The 13,664-nt window shown below is 32.8% G+C and overlaps 1 long non-coding RNA gene across 1 annotated transcript; it reads right to left on the bottom strand.

Annotated features, from left to right (window-relative positions):
• Nucleotides 1–1,550: 1,550 nt before the first annotated feature.
• On the bottom strand, nucleotides 1,551–3,725 carry LOC145587564 (uncharacterized). Its single transcript, XR_014101309.1, has 3 exons — nucleotides 3,643–3,725; nucleotides 3,463–3,541; nucleotides 1,551–1,884 (listed from the first exon to the last, which is right to left on the bottom strand). It is a non-coding gene; the product is annotated as an uncharacterized LOC145587564 (long non-coding RNA).
• Nucleotides 3,726–13,664: the final 9,939 nt, after the last annotated feature.

The following is a 13,664-nucleotide window of genomic DNA, read 5'->3' as shown; positions in this document are numbered from 1 at the left end:
CACTTAAATTAAAATCATATTAGCCTAAATAAAATTATTAATTATCTTATTAAGCGTGATTTCAAATACAAATTCCTTTTAATCCTGCAAGAGAGGGCGTGATCAAGCAATAACAATAATATATATATCAAGCAACATAATAACAATATCGACACAACAAATCATCATCATAATAAACTCAATAAAGCATTATAATAGCAAGATCCTAGGCATGATACTAACATGATTAATAACAAATCCTAGCATGTCACTAAACAATAAAAATCAAAGCTTTAATCCTAACATGATAGAAGAAAATAGGAAGCAACCTAAACATGATACTAGAAAGCAATAAATAACATCTTAACATGATACTAGAAATTAAAATAATCTAAACATGCTTTCTGAAGATATAGAGCAATAAAACTGGTTACTTTGTTTCCTTGTACATCTTTCTATCAAAACAATACACACGTTAGTAACTTTAAGGAAAATATTAAATCGAATAATTAATTTAAATAATTGAAATAGGGATTGGGACCAAACCCTCAGAAATTATCAACCTTTCACGTCTAGGGAGAAGACAACTTCGAGCTTGGTTAGGTGTGTCTAGAACTCGTGAATGCGGTATTGTGTTTGTAAAAAGGCTAGGCTAGAAAGAGGGAGAAAGAATAAGCTATTGCTTAAGAGAGAGAAGAGAATTAGATGATTGTTGATGATTGAAAACGTGGAATAAGAACCCTATTTATAGAGAAAATAGTTCCAAAACAATCAGAAAAAGATCGAATTCAATTCGGAGTAAAACTACTTCCATCGCGGCGCGACAGTGTCCATCGCGGTGCGATGGCTTCATCGCGGAGCGATGGAGCTGTCGTTTCACGATGGTGAACGGGTTAATTTAAAAATGTACGGAGTCCTTAATCTAATTAAATTAGACTAATTAACATTCGTACTTATCTTTTAAGAATCAGATTTAATCTTTTAAAACACTTGTTTTATTCCAAATAAAATTATTTTTTTCTAAAAAGACATAATTATTAATCCTAATCCCTCTAGAACTCAAGATAACCTTCTAGATTATTATAGAACATTAAAATCAATCCTAATGATTTTAGGAATATTAATTAATGGGCCCTCCACTTGATCATTGGGCCGTATAAAATCATTTTGGGCCTAATTTAGTATTCTGGCCATAACTTCCTCATTATTCATCGGAATTGGGCTTATAATATATCGTTGGAAAGCCCTTTTCGAGCCCCATCCAACTACACTATTATTGGACCCTTATCATGGACCAAACTAAACTGGACTGGACATTTTCCATAAATAGAGTACGAAAAGAAATATTTTCGAAAACAGAAAGAAGTATTTTTATTAAAACAACCGCATCACAAGACTTTTCACATTTCACCTTGTTCGATAATCAATGACGTGAAAGATGTTCATCACTGGGTTTTGTTTTTGGGGAGACACAATCAGGAGTCTACAATAGCACATACCCAAAATTTCAGAATCAAAATATATACTGGATTGTTCAATGGAAAAAACTTATCATTAGTGATATACTTCGCATAACTTTACTCACATCATACATCGGACATTGAGGGGGACCAGATGTGTCCCTAGCAACCTTAGGGTGTCTCTCGCCATATGCCACATCTATAAACTATAACTACAATTTAACAAATTGTTTTTCAGTATAAGACAAGTGCATTAACAGTCAGAAAAACACCAATCATACAATTAAAGAGTAAGATAATAAAATGACCCCTAGTTTACCATAGTCACCGGAATTAGTTCGATCAAGCTTGCCTGCATAACCAATTATGTCCATGCTCCAAGCCTTCACTCGGGATATATGTTCCAAGCAGTTGGGTCCAAATTTAGTCGGTCAAGATAGAAAATCTGCAGGGAAGGCCAACCTTAAATCATATGAAAAATACGAAGTAATACTTTAGCTAAATAATTTTATCAAAATGAATGCCAAATAAACCAAATTTCATGTGAAATGTACTCACTACAGCGAATATTGCACATCTACCACTTCCACCCGCAAACCCATTAGCGTAAAACCTCCTTAAAAAAGTTGTAACACTTTCTAAGAATTTTTTTAAAACCAATTCACACCAATCATAATTTATGCTATTCGTACAACAGCTCAAAGCGGGTAACAGATCGGCTGCAAGTTTAGGTGACTATGTTGGACACAATATCATTTGAAGAGCAATAATTAGGATCAAGGTTTTGAATTCTTCTTCCTCATCTGCATCGAAATGCCCTTCCAATCTATCCATCATCTTTCTAGTTACAGGAATACCAACAGAAGTATCTGTGCGGCCACTTGCTTTGGTCTCCCATGCCCTTCCATATTTTAATAATATTGACTGCACCTTCAAATGAACGTGCCCACTCATATCCTTGGTTGTAGGAACTGTTTTCTCGCCATTAGGAATTCCTAAAATCCAATGTACTTGGTTCTTTAAAAAGTAAATTGAACGACCGTTTTTACTAATTAGGCACCTATTAATTGGATCAATACGCATCATGATCTAGTAAGCAAACTGTCGGGGTAAATGCATACGGGAAGCAAAGTGTAGTAGTCCCCAAAAACCCATCTCACATACCCATCTAATCTTGCGTTCATCAAATTCCTGGCATATTCTACCAAATGACTCAACCCGGCAGTTCATGTTTGGGGGATGCCATTCATTTTGGACAAAACATAATATATAAATTAGAGCACATCAACAGGAAACAAACATCTATATTAGGAAAGTTACAGTATTGGAACTCACTCTTCGCATTGTAGCTGAATATTAATTAATCACTTGCCCTTTTGCTTTCACATAACCACCTAAACTTAGCTTATTATCCTAAAATCCCACAACTATGTCAAGATATAATGTATCACAATTACAACACTACATTTGGGACAGTAATTTTAAGAGGTCAATAGTTATCGTAAACAATCCAGGATGTAACTCAATGGTTTTGTGAACAATTCCATTGCCAATTGGTAGCAGCTGTAATTCAAAATCATAACTTTACATACCAAACCATTTTACTACTCTATAGGATCTAGAATTATATATCCCCACATGCAACTTTTAATGGGATTAATTGACATACAGTATACCATTAAGATTTCGAAATATCAAAATAACAACAATATACATTTCCATTTGAATTAATTTAACTATCTATAAAGTTCTGAAACAACAAACCATATCCATTTCCATTTGAATTAATTTAACTATTTATACAGTTCTGAAACAACAAACCATACCCATTTCCATTTGAATTAATTTAGCTAATCATAAAGTGTTGAGACAACAAACTATACCCATTTCCATTTGAATTAATTTAACTAATTATAAAATTTTGTAACAACAAACACTAATTACTGAATTTTTAATAACTAATAACTATTAACTATTAACTAATATCAGATATTGTCAAAACAAATTGCAATTGCAAACTTACAGATTTATTTTCGTCATAGCCTTCAGCATTTTCGTCAATCATTGGACGACTCCTTTTACCCAAATCGTTGTTGCCCATTCTGCATAAATTTCGTAGAGCTTATAATTAACACAAATAATTAAGAAATTGATAATAAAAATAACTGACAATAATTCATAGGCAAAAGCATGTTCATCTTACCAAGTTGAAATCGTCGGTCTATTCAGCGATAGACTACGGAGAGAGAAAAGGTAGTTTGCAACTGATTGTTTCCAAACCCTAACCATGGTTCATAGGAGGTGAATCTGAGTTAGCTCCAGTTTAACGACATATACTGACATGGCAAGTATTGTTACCTGAGTCGTGGCATTTTTGACATGTCAGCGGTATGAATTTACAACTACCTCCAACATTTAACATGCAAAATACCTGAAACGCCCCTAAGATTTAAGATTTTCGTAAATCATGAAGATTGATATGAATTTGCTGAGTTGAAAATTGAAATCCTCCTACGTTTAAGTTTTCCTCCCTTATAGTGCTTTGCGCCGCTTCACCCTTTCCCCTCCCCTTCCACCGAAGCGTACTCTAAATTCTCCATTAAAGCATACTTGCGAGCTTTCTAACCTATTTATAACTATGGCAGTTCATACGCCTCTACATCTCTCTCAACGTTCTCCACTAAAGCGCAGTCGACGTTCTCCGTTTATCTAATACTTGTATCCCCATTGAAGCAGCTTAAGTAAGTTTGTTTTTGTTATCAATTTCACAATCTAGGGTTTAATCTAATTTATTTGTCAGTGCATTAAGTTTAGGGTTCGAAAATCTCAACTATTGGTTATAAATTCTAAGATAACCAAAAGAAAAGAAAAATTACTTTATTATTGAATCAAATATCCCTAAAATTATGTGATTTTTCGAATCAAATTTAGTTGCTAATGTAACGCACAACCCTTTAATATTAGAATTTTTGACATTCGTGTTCTTAAGCGAGAAGAATTTAGAGAGATTTTTGAATTTTTTAAGCTTAATTTGAAAATTGAGTCAAATTTGGTTGAAAATGTTTTGTAGGATTTAATTTATAATAATGGAAGACAAACCAAATTTGAAGGAAAAGGGTTATGTTCCTGGGCCTGATTATAAGGAAGATAATAAGGAATCTCTTATTAATATTGAGATGAATGAAGATACTGAACTTTGGTTTATTCAGTTGCCTGATGATCAAGTAATCTTCTTCCCCTCTCAATTAAACTATTTTGATTTTTTCTCATGTGAATTTTTTTCTTTGTTGTTTAATTTTGATTATTATTTTTCAAAACTTAGAGGTGTCATGTTAATATTATCTTAATTTTAATATTGTTTAATTGCAAGTGCTTGAGTGTAAACCACCTCAAATGGTTTATGAGCTGATTTTTTAGGGCAATTGGGACCATGGCAAAATATATGAGCGTTTTGAATACTTTGGTGCTGCTACAATCCTTGACATACCCTTGCCCAAACATGAGCTTCCTGACTCCTGAGGGTTGGTCTTGGAGTTCCACAAAAGATGGGAAATATAGTGTTCGCAGTGCTTATTTTAAGGAATTAACAGACAGCAGAGCTATTATTTTTGCTAGGACCTCTTCACAGAGTAATACTTGTTGGAAATGGCTATAAAAGGCAAGTGTTCCCCTAAAGATTAGAAATTTTGGGTGGAGACTCCTTCATGGCGAGCTGCTAGTCAGAAATAATCTTGTCAAACGAGGTAAGCACGTTGATCCAATTTGTTCTCCATGAGGTGCTGCAGAAGAATCAGTTGAACACTTATTCTTTTTGTGTAAAGAGACGAATTAAAATGGGTATGGTACTACTCTCCATTACGCTTGTCAATAAATTCTGATGATGTGCCATCTTTTAAGGAGTGGGCTGCGAAGATGAATGTAGCAAAGAGAGATGATATGTGGTGGGAATTATGTTGGAGCTTGTTATGGGGAATTTGGCTGAAGCGTAATGCCTGGATTTTTTAGTAGAAACGGATTGAAGTCATGGATATTATTTCTCGTGCTACTGCTCTGATTAGTGAATATGAATTAGCTAATGTTTCTTTCTCTGTTGTTCCTAGATGGATCCATTCCTGCTACTTGGAGACCTCCTAACATAGGTCTCTACAAAATTAATACGGATGCTGTAGTCTTCAGAGAAAATAGTATGTGTTTGGGAGCAGTGATGTGTGACCATGTATAGGTGATTTTATGATGGCTGCTTGTATGTGTATTCCAGCTAAATTTTCTGTTGATATTATGGAAGCAATGGCTGCAAGAATGGCACTACAAGCTGCTATGAAAGCTGGTCTCATGGACGTTATTTTAGAAACGGATAATGCTAAGCTCTACTCCTACCTCCGATGTTCTGTTGTGGAGGTCTCGGCCTTTGGACATGTTATTCAAGACATTTTTCTACTTGCTTCAAAGTGTAACTTTATTTCTTAGTAACAAATTAGACGTGGAGGCAATGTTGTTGCTCATAAGTTGGCCAAACCTAGTTGGAAATTTAATGGTCTTTGGGTATGGAAGGAGGAAGTGCCTCCTGATATCCATGCTGCTGTAATTGCTGATATTGCTTAATAAATAAAAATTTGCTTCCTGTAAAAAAAAAAAAAAAAAAAAAAAAACACCAAATTCAATCAAGGAAAACTTAGTTGCCGACAATAAATTATGTAACCTAATGAATGACACTTATATCACTCTTTGTTAGGAGTTTTAATTAGTTTCATAGTTTTGGTAGCTTTTTATTCAATTTAACAATTTTTATCCCATTTGTCGTGTTTGCGTGCAGAGTATCATTGTTGCTCATCAACTTTATCTTTTCTTGCATATTTTGATTGTGCATCAGATTAAACTATACTGGTATATTCTTGTGTTTAGAATCGTTTGGAAAAGTTCATTGCTCATTGATGAAAATAAAAGATAATTGAACAACTAATGAAGAAAAGTGCACTTGATTTGCAAAATTTGAACTAAATGCGCCATTTATCCGTAAAAATTTCTGGAGTGACTCCACTTGGAAATGAAACCTTATCTCAAGAGCTTTCCAAAGATATGTCATATGCAGGGCCGTCTTAAATTTTTTGGGGGCCATGTGCATATTACATAATAGGCCCCCTAGTTACAAATTCTATATTTATGATACTATACTTATGATATTATATGAGTATTCCTGTCAAAAAAAAAAAAAAAAAAAAAGATATTATACAAGTAAATGAGCTTAGTAATATGACCTAGTCTCAATTCTCAAACTTAAAAGACAATAAGATCTATAGTCTAATCTCAAATGGTACCACTTGCTGCTCTTTAATTTAACAACGATATGGATTATAGGCTTTTAGCTAAAACAAAACATAATGCTACCTCTAGAGCTGTCAAAATCTGACTCGACCCGAAAAACCGACCTGAACCGACAATGATTTGTATCCGACCCGTACCCGAAGAATAGGTGAAAACAGTGACATGGAACCTGAACCGAACAAACCCGAAATTAATTGATAACTGAATAGACCTGATATTGTATGACCTGAACCCGAACCTGTAATCAACTTGATATTAACCGAAAACGGATTCGACCCGACTTGAATATGATCTAAACATGATTAGTACTCGACTTGTTTAAAACCTGAAATCGATTATAACCTGTCATAACTTGTTACCAACCCAAATGGATATTGACCGACAACCAATTTGACCCGACCTGACAATGATCTGAACTCCAAATAACACTCAACTTGATTAAGTTTTAAATAATAAACACCTAACATAATCTACTACTTACCTAAATCATAGTGATCTAGTAACCCCTACGTGATTAGATATTACAGTTTTGCTCTTAAATTGGAAGCGCTATTCCATCATCTTAAATTTTTAATTAGAGGCAAGTGTACATTGATAAATAATTCTAGTTCAATTTTCAATGAACGAAAAAAAAAAGTGTTTAATTTCTAATAATACATTACGATTAAATAAAATTTGAACGATAATGCTCAAATTTAAAACATTATTTTAAGTCAATGGATACTCATTTATTTTGTTTGTTCTTATAAATGAAGTCATAACAATATATATGATAAATTTAAACGAAAAGGAGAAAAGTATCAAGATAATTATGAATATCAACTCGATGTTGGCAAAATATGGAATAGCAACCCAAAAGACACCCTCTAATTAGAGGTACATCACCAATCAAAACATAGAAGTCCAAATAATGTCAAATGTTAAGCACGACATCCTCGATCAACATGCCATCACCCGTTCATCGGATCCTATTTATGAAAAAAATTTAAAGATAAATAAGATGTAGGAAAAAAATTTATTTAAAAAAATTAGTAAAAATAAATAGAAATCTTTACTTGCCATAATTAGGAAGAAAATAAAGTTTCGACACTAACTTCTTTACCTTCAGCCTCTTCTTTTTCATCATAACCATCTAACCAATTTTTAGAAGTAATCAAAACCTCAACATGCGGTGCTGAAAGACAATTTCTCCACTTATTCAAGATTCGACCACCCATACTAAAAGATGATTCGGAAGCAACTGAGGTAATGGGAATGGCTAATATATCTCTTGCCATTCGGGCGAGGATGGGGAAGGAAACTGATTGTTCTTTCCAATAATTGAGTATATCAAAATCTTCATTTGGAACTCGAGGCCTTAGTGGCAAATTCATGTATGAATTAATTTCAGATGCATTACCGCCGATTCTATGCTTAGCGACATTTTCATCAAAATGCTATAAAAATAGATAATTAAAATTAATTTTTAATGGAACGTAATAATGTAATTTGAAATTTAAAAGATAAAAAAAAATTCCTCATAAATATTGTTGATCTTAAATGGTGCACGAAATGCAAGAGGCAGAAACGATGTTGATGTACTTTGTAAGGATGATGATGATGATGACGAACATGGAGTAGCAAATTTAGCATAGCACTTATACAATGCAACAAATTCCAAATAAACTGATTGTGCCTTACTTCCAGACCCATCAATACCATCATCAACATATAATATACCATACAAGGTCTTCACAAAATCAAACTTGTGACGAGGGTCCAACATTACAGCAAAAGACAAAATCATGAAATAATCAGACTAATACTTTTCAAATTTCTTGTGCATCTTCATTGCCATTTCCCTTATCTTAAGATTATCATGAATATGTGCATCAACTAAAAGCTTCTCAATTCTAACAATATTGGCAAAATAATGGTTAGCAGTAGGGTTATCTGAACCAAAAAAGAGTTTAGTAATCTCATAAAACGGCTCAAGAAATCGCATATTGATTGTATGGACTGCCAATCACTTAACGAAATATCAAACTCAAAATTATGCACTCCGGTAGCAAACAAACTCAAAGGGATTTCAGCTGACAACGCTCTTTGAAGCATTAAATAGGTAAATTCCATTTGGTAGGTGTATCCGTTCTTAACTTCGACTTAAATAAAGAATTAGATGCTACAGCACATTGTTGAAATTTAATTTTCCTTCCTTCAGGGTATGAAATATACTTCACAAGCTCACGAAGTTTGATAACAGATTCATCAATAACACTCAAACCTTCTTTCACAATTAAATTCAAAATGTGTGCCGAACATCTAATATGAAAGTACTTACCATCCATTGGCAAAGAAGAAAGAGCACCTAAATCATTTCGAAGCTTATCAACCATAGCATTCATACTACTGGCATTATCAACTGTGATTGTAAAAATATTTTTTTCAATACCCCATTCTCTAAGCAAAGATTTCACAAGCTCATAAATGTCATAGCCATTGTGAGGCGGAGGAAAATGGCAAAAATTTAGAGCTTTTGATTGCAATTTCCAAGTATTATCCACAAAATGGGCAGTAAGAGTAAAATATGCATTCACCGTACATGCTTGCCACAAATCACAAGTCAAGCAAACTCTAGAGGTCAATGCTCCTAATGTGTCAGATGATTGTTTCTTTAAGCTACCATATTCTGACACGTAAATTTTAGTCACGGTGTTTCTAGAAACCGTCCTTACATCAGGGTTTAGATAAGAAACCAATTTTCTATGCCTTTCATGCTCAACCATACTCAATGCATACCCATGACCTAGTATAGCTTCAGCAAATAATTTGCAAAAGACTATATGATCATAAACTCGTTTGGCACCAACATCATTACTATTTTCTTTCAAGTAATTTTTATAAGATTCACAACCAAGGTAGTGCCTTTTAGCATTAGAGGTACCAACACGACTCTCATACTTATATGTTTGTATTTTGCAATACTTACATTGCACAAACAAACCTTCTTCCGTTTTAAAGAAGTTGTAACGATTCAAAACCGGTGAAGTACGCTTGCCCTCTTTATTAGAAGCTGATTTCTTTCTTTTAGGGGAAGGTTGAGAGTCTTTTTTACCTTCTGCTTGATTATTAATATAACGAGATGTTTCGTCTTCATTGTCGAGCTCTGCAAAAACAAATATTCATATTAAAAAGAAACAAAAACACTTAATTAATATGATTTGAAATATAATTAACCATTATATCATTACCTCTCTCATATGCATTATTAAGAATTTTCTCTTCATCCATTATAGCATGAAATTAGAAGGGGAAAAAAAAATTCAACCTGTAAACAACAACACAATACAACATTAGACGATTTTGTTCTAACTAGCATACCCAAAATTAAAGAACCACAATCTGGCGGTCACATCTGTACTTAGTATTATTTGATGTAAGACTATTCATTAGCATAATTGTTATTTTACATCTACAATTGAAAGGTAAACAACAATCATCAAGTTCAAATTTAAAAAAAATACACTACATTACTCACATCTTAATATTTTTTTAGGATGATGAGACAATTCCGAAAATCGAACCACTCGAAGATAAAAAAAAACACACAAGGCAAATACTAAAAGAGTACGAGTCTACGACATAAGACAGGGAGGAGTCTAAAAAGAAGGCAAAAAAAGTATGGCGTGAAAAAATAGATGCTACATATCGAAGAATAAACTCATCTCATTCCCCAAATATCCTAATTATCGATTGGTGTACTGTCCTATGAATAACAACTTCAAAATGTTAATACTTTGCATAACAAAACAAAAACAAACTAATGATAGTCATAAACTAATGAACACCTTGATTCTATAAGATGTAAAATTAAGACACCTCATGAAATAACTAATGACAAAAAATTAACCATGTGTTCATACTATTTAATAATTGAATAAACTGCATGCACCAAAAATAAAACTCTAATAGTAAGCAACACTTAACTCCAAATTTATTCAACCAACAAAAACTACCCACGTTGGCAGGAAAGGGAATTTTGCTGCTCATACTTTAGCTCAATTAAGTAAAAATTATGTAGAATTGTGTGTGTGGCTTGAAGAAGCACCCACTAATGTAAACGCTGCTCTTGCAGCTGATATTGCTTTCGCTCAATAATATTTCAAGCTTTTCCCGTCAAAAAAAAAAAAAAAAAAAAAAAAAAAAAAAAAAAACCTACCCATTTCCCTTATTTTTCACCATCTTCTCTTGTTTATTTTTTTTTATTTCTCTCTCTTCCAAAATACCCAAAGACTCAGTAAGCTTTCAATACTCTGTATTTCTTAGATCTATTAATTTTTATTAATTTTTTATTTTTATGTCAATTTTTTTTTACTTTTTTTTCAATAATTATAAACCCCACTTTTGCTAACATCGATGAACATTGCATATGAATAAATTGATGATCAATCAATCCCTTAACTTACCCAACTCACCTAATGCATGCAAAATTCATACGGACAATTTGATTTAGTGAAATTTGACATATTTAAGGGAAACAATAATGAATTAGAGTGATAATTCATCAAACAAATACTCAGATTCACAATTTAAATTAAGAAATTGAAAAAAAAAAAAAAAAAAACCTAAATTTAACAAGCACGATAAGCACAAATAGATAAATTAGAGAAGAAACAATGAAACTCTTACCAAGAATTGGAAGAACCACGACTTGAAGGAGGCGCTTAATTGGAGTGGAGCTTGAAGTACAGTAGAAATCCAATGAAAAAAATTGACATTAGTTTTAGGTTTTACTGGGAGACTGGAGTTAATATTTTGGCGGTGCTTTTAGGAGTAATTAGTATTGATCTGGCGCCAAGCCGAATTCCCCTCAAGTCTAACCAATTAATTAAGCGCCAAACTAAATTATTTTATGCTTAATTTATTTCACTTTTTTCTCTTTAATTAATTATAAAGCTTTTTTTCTTATAGATTTTCTTACATATGAAAATATATACTTGTAATAATGAATGAAAAACATATATTCTCTATTTATAAAAAAAAATAAAATAAAAGTTGCAACAGCTTGACCTCAACCAAATTTTGTCATGCATTATGTTGTTGAATTATTTACAGTGTAAAATATTAATATTTTATAATTTATACAAATAAAAAATTAAAGACATTACTGCCTTCGTCAAACTGTACATCATGTCTAGTCGTCAAAATATTGCAATAACATGTCAAAAACTTAATCTATATATAAAATGTTAAACTTAATGTACAACATACAATACAATATTATATGTTGTTTTCTTATAATAGAAAATTGTGAATCAAACTTTGACTCAATCGAATTGTGATATGATCCGATTCAAAATTAATTGGCCTGAAATCATTTTAACCTAAACAAGACTTGTACCAAGAATTGACTTAGTATGATCTAATTGTAGTTTAATCTATCAAAATTTGTCCACATTCGTGATTTAGTTTATCAAACCTTGATTTGACCCGATCTGGCTTAAGGTGTTCTCGTTTTGTTATTGTGTTCCAGTCAACCAAACTTGAATCATATTTCACACGAGACTAGAGATGTCAAAACCTAACCCGACTGAGCCGATCTGAAATTGACCCGAAAAAATATCCTATTCATATTTTGACTCGCATGGACCCAATAATTTAGCATGACTCAAGTTTAAAATTAAACCCGACTTGACCCGACTTGACTTTACCCAACCTGACTAAAATTTGACCCGAGTCTAAGAATGACCCGACCTGAATTTCATCCGACCGAAATTTACCTGTTGCAAACTTGTTTGTAACTCGACTTGGCACAGACCGAACCCTAAACCTTACCCGACCCAAATTTAACTCGAATCGAACCCGAACTGCAACCGAAAAGATATAAAGCCTGTCATAATCCGAATCGAACTTGACCCAACCCGACTTGAACCCGACTTGTAAGTAAAAATAACCAACATGATCCGACTTGAATTTGACTTGAAACCTGACATGACCCGACTTGAACCCAACTTGAATACCGATTTGACAGCTCTAGCTACCTCCATTAAGTATTATTATTAATTTTTTTTTTAAAAAAAAAAAAAAAAAAAAAGCTAGGCAACCGTAAGTATTATTAGTTGGAAGATACAAAATACTCCAAAGTTGCAAATAGCAACTAATAACTTAATTGAGGTAGTATCAACTTTTAACTAATAACAAACAAAACACCCCCAAATGTAAGGAGAAAAAAAAATTCAAACACAATAAGAAAATTAATCAAATCTTTTGTTTTTTTTAAATTGGAAAATGATAAGCAAAATTGGAAAAAAATGTTGCAACATAAAGGATTAAATTACGAAGGAAGAGAGAAGAGTTAAATTCTTATTGAAAAGGTAGAAGAATTTACTGAAATTGGGGAGTTCCCATAAAGATTAAATTGATTAAAGATGGTTACCCATTTACTCATTTAGTTGCCAGAAGATAGAGAAATTACCAGGAGAAGGGTTTTTTTTTCTTTAATAAAAAAAAATAGGCTTTCTCAGTTGTGGGGCCTCATTAAATTCGAGGCCTTATTAAATAGCACTTCTTGCACACCCTTATCTACGGCCCTGGTCATATGCCCAATATCGATATAAATGAAGGAGATATGATTATTTGAAGTTGAATAGTTTTGTGTTGCACATTAAGAGGGCTTACGCAAGCTACAAGGAGTGCCTACTCCAAATTTTCTGAAGCAATCTACTACGCCTTTGCTAGTGTGAGGAGCACCCTTGCCAAGCCATAGAGTGCCAACTTATGTACCATTGTCCGACTTTTTAATGTAGCTTCCTAGGCAAATTAGTGGAGTATAAATAGTTTATTTTGTTCGTATTAGAAAAAATCTTCATCCTTTCTATAGTTTTTGAATTACTTTTAGGTTTTCAGAGCGAGAAAGTCTAAATA

The sequence above is a fragment of the Chenopodium album genome, chromosome 17 (assembly GCF_948465745.1).
Source record: "Chenopodium album chromosome 17, dcCheAlbu1.1, whole genome shotgun sequence".
NCBI classification, from domain to species: Eukaryota; Viridiplantae; Streptophyta; class Magnoliopsida; order Caryophyllales; family Amaranthaceae; genus Chenopodium; species Chenopodium album.
The sequence above is the reverse complement of the archived record's forward strand: the minus strand, read 5'-3'. Positions and strand labels throughout refer to the sequence as shown.